Below are 7125 nucleotides of genomic sequence, written 5' to 3'. Positions count from 1 at the left end.
ACGCCCCTGCCAATCTCGCGACCAAGACCAAGCTCGCTTAGGAGAAATTCACACCATAGCAAGAAGATTTTCCGGCGGGGGCGTGACAACATCAACTAGAAAGGCTCACGCCCATAAAGCAAGGTACCACGAGGTGTACATGGTAGATAAACCCTCTAAATACCCCAGACTGGGTACTACACCTACTATCTCTTTTGCAGACGAAGACTATCAAGGGGTCTTGTACCCCAAGGTGACGCCTTGGTAGTCACATAGTTAATCGCAAACTACACGACCAGGCAGATTCTAATCGACAACAGGAGCTTAACTGACATCTTATTCTGGGATGCCTTCGCCAAAATGGGCATTAGCCTCAATAGGCTATGCCCGTCACCTACCCCCTAAAGGGATTCTCTAGTGAGGTTGTTCAACCAATGGGCGCCATCGCACTACCAACCACAGTCGGCCTAGGGTCACACATGGTTATGACAATGATGGACTTCTTGGTAGTTAAAGCCCCATCATCCTACAACGCCATATTGGGACGCCTAACTTTGAATAATTTGAAGGTTGTTATTTCTACCCACCACCTAAAAATGAAGTTCCCAATGGAGACATGCGTCGATGAGGTTCGGGGAGAGCAAATCCTGGCATGGAATGCTACGTGCAGGATATCAAAGCAAGGGCACCAGACGTATGTGTCGCAAAAAGTTTGGAAGGAAAGCCGCCACCACCACTATTAATCGTAGCTAACCAGGACATGGAAGTAAGGGATGAGAATATTCTGATGCAGGCAGAGGCAAACAAGCCTCTATAGATAGTAGCCCTACACCCAGATTGGCCGAACGCCACGACACGGATGGGAACAAGTCTCCCCCGAATATAGGGAGGCGTTAAAATAACCGAACACAGAGACATGTTAGCCTGGAATCATGAAGATATGCCAGAAATTGACAATGTCATCATAGAGCACAGACTATTTGTTGATCTAGTGGCAAAGAAGATACGCCAAAAAAGAAAAACCTTCAGTAAGGAGAAGTGCACAACCATAGCCGAGGAGATAGATCGACTCCTGGCTGTAGGGTTTGTAAGAGAAATATACTACTCGGAGTGGCTCTCCAACGTGGTGTTAGTCAAAAAAGCTAACAGGAAATGGAGGATGAGTGTGGATTTCACAAACCTGAATAATGCCTGCCCCAAGGACAACTTCTCCTTGCCACAGATCAATTTATTGTTGACGCCACAGTGGGACACTGAGTGCTGAGTTTTATAGACGCATATTCAGGATACAATCAGATCTGCATGAACTAGTCGGATGAAGAGAAATTGACATTTATCACCGACATAGGTCTTTACTGCTACCGAGTGATGCCCTTTAGGCTGAAGAACGCTGGGGTGACTTACCAAAGACTGTTCAATCGGATGTTTAAACAGCAGATGGGAACACTATGGAGGTATACGTCGACGACTTGTTGGTGAAAAGTAAGGAACCCGCCCAACACCTAGCAGGCCTAAGAGAATCTTTCACTATGCTTTGTAAGTATAAGATGAAATTGAACTTGACGAAGTGTGCTTTTGTGGTAGACTCGGGAATATTTTTGGGCTTCATTGTCTCTAAAAGAGACATTGAGGCAAACGCTGAAAAGATTGGCGCCATCTTAAATATGAAGCTGCCTCAAAACATCAACAACGCCCAATGGTTGGTGAGTAGAGTGGCAGCCTTAAATATGTTTGTGTTAAGATCCACAGACAAATGTCTTTCCTTTTTTAGGGTTGTACGAAAGATATACCCATGGAACGAAGACTGCGATCGGACTTTTCAGAAGTTAAAGCAATATTTATCTAACCCACCTCTACTAAAGCAGCCTAATCAGGGGAACACCTTGTATGAATACTTGACGGTATCCCTCCACGCCGTCTCCGCAATCCTAGTCAAGGAAGAGGAAGCAATATAGGCGCCCAGACCAAATACCTGTGAATGGGAATGTTGGTGTTCACGTTAGTGACAGCCGCTAGGAGATTGCGACCATATTTCTAGACTCACCCCATGAAGGTATTAATGGAACACTCCCTAGGGAGAAAATTGCAAAAACCAGACAACTTAGGAAGATTGGTCGCGTGGTCAATGGAACTTAGCAAATTCGACATTGATCACATGCCTAGGAGCACAGTGAAGCGTCCGGCTCTGGCATATTTCATTGCTGAATTCACCGAGTTCCCAGTGGAAGCTGAAGTTGCACCCTACCGACAACCATGGTTGGTGTTTGTTGATGGATCCGACTGCCAAACGTGAGGAGGAATAGGGATCTACATTGTGGGAGAAGCGGGACAAGAGCACTACTACATTGCTACACTTACATTTAAAACCACCAATAATTAAGTTGAGTATGAAGCCATGATAACTGGACTATCAATCGCAAAAACTTTAGGCGCCGTAGAGATTGAAGCAAAGGCAGATTCCCAAATCGTAGTAAACTAAGTAACTGGGGTGTACGCCACGAAAGGGGAAAAGCTGAAAAAAATTTCCGAACCGAGTGTTGGAGATCTGTGACCAACTTGCCTATTTTAGTCTTGAGTAGATACTGAGGGAGGATAAGGCAATAGCAGACAGGCTAGCCAAAGCTGCTGCCTCTACGAGGGATGAGGCGGATTTACCTTGGAAAGTATAGAGAAGAGTGATAGAGATCCCAACAATAGGAGTACAAGTAAACCATGTAGGGCCTATAGAGCCAGAATGGGCAAGGCAATATCAGAATACTTGGACATAGGCAAACTCCACAAGGAGAAAGAGACAATAAAGAAGATCAAGAGGAACGCAACATAGTTTGTCAGGATTGATGGATTCATTTACAAAAAGGGCTTTGCCGCCCCTTTGTAAATGTGCATCTCGCCTAAGGAAGCACAGTATGTCTTGGTGGAGATACACGAGGGGTCTACGCAACCATTCTGACGGAAAGGATTTGGCGAGGAAAGCCTTTAGGGTGGGGAAGTATTGACCCAGTGCCCTAAGAGACGCCAAACAGTTTGCAAAGAAGTGCATCTGAGGCCATATCTATGCCCCCATCCCACATTGTCCCCCCAATAAGTTATTTTCTATTACCGCCCCATGGTTGTTCGCTCAATAAGGGATTGATCTCGTAGGTCCCTTCCCGCCAGGGAAGGGAGGGGTAAAACATATAGTCGTTGCTGTAAATTATTTCATAAAATGGGCGGACTTGTCAAGAATCGAGACTGATGTGCAAGCCCAGAGATTGAACCTATGGACACGTGGTGGATAACATAGAGAATAGATAATGCCACCGATGGATCAAGAAAGCTATCCTACCAATTTATTTGAGGGTTATCTAAGATAAACTCTGGAACTAGCCATTATCAACAACTTCATACTCCTATAAATAACACTTAAAGGTTACTTATTTGTGATTCAGTCATATATTTATATTGAGATCACTTCTCTCTAACTTAGGCATTGAAGTCCCACTAGGCACCCCTTGCCGCTATCTCATCCATTGCAAGTCATCTGTGCAGTTGGTGGTGTGAAACACGTCCTTAACACAAGTGTTGGGCCCTAGCTAGTTGTGTCGGCCAATGAAGATACTCGAGAGTGTTCCATTCTTTGAGTTATTGTTTGAGTTTGAAAAATACGAAGCTCGTCAATGTATATAAAATTATAAATGCAAGAAAGATGTTAATAAATAATTATACATATTATATTATGATTAATGTTAGATGCAGTTATAGAATGTATACATATCGCGCATTCTATTTAAAAGGAATGTACGAACTTATAGATTCTAAGATTGCATATATTATTTCTTTTATACTATATAAAAATTAAAGTATTTTTTTTATAAAAGAGAAATGATATTTACAGTCTTGGAGTGCTCAAATGTTGTATAATCTTTTTAAAAGAAATGAATAAATATGAAACTCACGCGACTCTTTATAAAATATAGCATTAGCTTAACAATGTTTTTAATACATGAGGTGCACGGTCATCCGTGCCACATCATGACTTTATTTTTAAATTCTTTTATAATTGGTACTGCCATTACTTCATCGTTGTAGGGAAGATCAGTTCGATTCAGCAACTGCTCTACGAAGGAAGATCCTCCCATTTTTTTTGTCACTCATATTTATCTACAAGGCTACACATCTCGTCTTGTAATCTCTTCATTTCTAACTCCTCGGCATTCATGCCTCCTACGCTTTGTGCGTCTCCTTCTGTATGTCCGTTGTGGACAGGTGGTGTAGCATCATTCTGTCGTTTCAACTCTTTGTTCTCCTTCTGTAACTGCTCAACCACTTCTGTCACCTTTTTCAACTTTTCTTTAGCTTCTGCCAACTTCGATTCGACGTCTATCGTATTCATCTCTTGGTTACGAGTTGCTTGGGATCGTGTGGCAGTTAGCATGTGAAAGTCATGTTGAAGTTTGTAGAAATCTCACAGAATGCTCCATTGTTAAGGACGTGTTTCATACCACCAACTGCACGGATGACCTGCAATAGATGAGATGGCGGCATGGGGTGCCCGGTGAAACTCCAATGCCTAAGTTAGAGAGAAGTGGTCTCAATATAAGTATATGAATGAATCATGTCCTGGTGCAAATGACGAATGAGCGAGACTTTGTTCATAGGTGGGTGCGAGTGTGGCGGGTTATTGAGGGGTGCAATTTCAGAATCTTTCGGTGGACTAAAAATTTTTCCCTTTATGAAGAACCTTCCATGGCAGCCCATTAGATTTTTTGCCGGGGTTGCCAATGCATTTGTATCGTCGGGATTGCCTTCAAATCTTGGCTACCAGATTTGGTAGATGGTAGGGTACTGATAATGCAACGTTGAATAGGACTTGGGCTACTGGTGCTCTAATTTGTGTGGAGTTATATTTATTTGCTGATCTGGTACAAGGGTTTCTGATCATGGTGGCTAACAAGAAACATTGGCAAGCTGTTCGTTTTGAGAAGTTGGGGTTCTATTGCTTGAAGTGTCGGTGACAGGGTCATACTAAAGTGGTGTGTAGAATGGGGCCGATAGGGCCTACACGTGGGATAGAAAAAAAGGAGGGTGGGTAGCAGCTTTCTAATAAGGTGTGGCATGAAAAAATTGTTTCAAAAAATTTGAAGTCTATGGTTGCTTAGGTCATTGAGGATGCTCCTCTTGCGATGGCTCAACTTATGGTGAATCTAGCTCTGGTGACTCAACGGGCCAAAAATGAGGTGTCTCAATCTGGGGTGATTGCGAACGTTGTCATATTGGAGGAACATACAGGGGACAAACAATTAAGTGCAGAGGAGGTGGTGGAGCCGGATCAGAATGCTGTGAGAAGTCCAGAGGCTGTGTTGACAGATTTGAATGGAAAGAGGGATGAAGAGTCGGTTGGGGTTCTTGGGAAGGAGAGTTTATTACCTGGTGAGGGGGGAAAAAGCATAATGGTTGAAGATGGAAGGCTGGCACAAACAAGGGAGGTTTCACCGTTGGTAGATTTTTTTATTGGTTGATGAGGAAAACCGAATGGCCTGGGATGGTGGAGGATCATCGAGAATGATTGATAATGTTTTGGAAATAGAAGGAAGGAGTGTTGTGCATGAGGTTGATAGCAGAGATGGTCATCTTTTGAATTGTGAGGATGAAGAGTCACTGAATTAGCTTATTGTTGATAGACAATATGAATCTAACGTTGAAGTTGGATTGGGAAAGTCTTCAAATGGTCGATCAAAAAATAAAATTGCTGTGGGGTTGCGACAATCTCAGCGGGTCTTATCCTGCCCCTCCAAATTTAATTTATGGTGAATTCAGTTCTAGTGTGGAATGTGCGTTGGATAGGGACGTCGCAGAAGAAACTTAAGAGATTAATTAAGAAATGGCATGTGACTATTTTGGCTATTTCGGAACCATTTGCAGGTGAGGATAAGTTGACTCTTCTGGCAAGTTTTCTTAGTTTTCAGTTTTATTGCTCAAATGAGGTGGTAGGGGAAAAGTGTGGTTGTTGTGGTAGAACAATTTTGACGTTAATATTGTTGATATGTTGGATCAATTTTTGACTGGATATTTTGAGTATGCGAATCAGAAGTTGTATTTAACTTTTGTTTACGCCAAATGCAACTATCTGCAGAGGAGGGATCTTTGGCATGCTTTGGAGGGTCATGATAGTGATGTTTCGGGGCTGGTTGTGGGTAATTTCAATATTACTAGAGAAGATGGTGAAAGAATTGGCAGCAATCCGAGGTCTTTGGTGGCCATGAAGGATTTCAACAATTGTTTAAATTCTTATGGTCTCTTGTGTAATGGCCAATCGGGTGGTGCTAGAAGTTGGGCTCGATTGGATCGGGCGTTTATGAATGATAGCTTCCTGTGTTGCTTCCCTTCGGCATCCATGGAATATTTATCTCGAAAGACATCGGATCACAAGTCTATCCTAATTAGGAGCTCGTTGATGGAGGAGAAATATGGTCCCGCTCCTTTTCGTTTTCAAAATATGTGGATTAATCATTCTTCTTTTCAAGCGTGTGTGGCTGCGGTTTAGAGGGAGCTTGTGATGGAAAGGGGTTTGTTTAGACTTGCGGCAAAGCTTAAAAAATTGAAGATAGTGTTGCGAACAAGGAATAAAAATGTGTTTGGTCATGTTAGTAACACTATCTCAGAGTTGGAGGAAAGAATTGAAAAGATGGAGGTCCAGCTTCAAGATGATTACCAGCAAGAATTGGAGATGGAGCTGCTGGTGTCAAAGGCTGAATTGCCTTACTAGGAGCAAAACGAAGAGGCCCGTTTGGCGCAAATGGCAAAAAAAAAAAAAAAAAAAAAAAAAAAAAGCTTAATGAAGTTGACCAAAACACAAAATTTTTTCATGCAGTTGCTAGCGTGAGAAAACGGAAGGCAATTATTTCATCCATGTCTCTAGTGGATGGAATGGAGTTACGTTCACCGAAGGAGGTCCATTTAGGTGTTGTCCAGTATTTCCAAAAATTCTTGGGAGAGAGGAATGTTCTTTGCAGGTGGTCTTGTCGTCGTTGATTGACAAGGTGATTTCCTTGGAAGATAATGAGGAGCTTTGTTGGGCACCATCAGAAGAGGAGGTTAAAGAGGCTTTGGTATCTATCCAAAGAGAGCTACATATGAAGTTTGTTGGCAGTTGTTGTCGATAGACAA

Source organism: Juglans microcarpa x Juglans regia, chromosome 2S, assembly GCF_004785595.1.
Source record: "Juglans microcarpa x Juglans regia isolate MS1-56 chromosome 2S, Jm3101_v1.0, whole genome shotgun sequence".
NCBI lineage: Eukaryota > Viridiplantae > Streptophyta > Magnoliopsida > Fagales > Juglandaceae > Juglans > Juglans microcarpa x Juglans regia.
Note: the sequence above shows the minus strand (reverse complement) of the source record.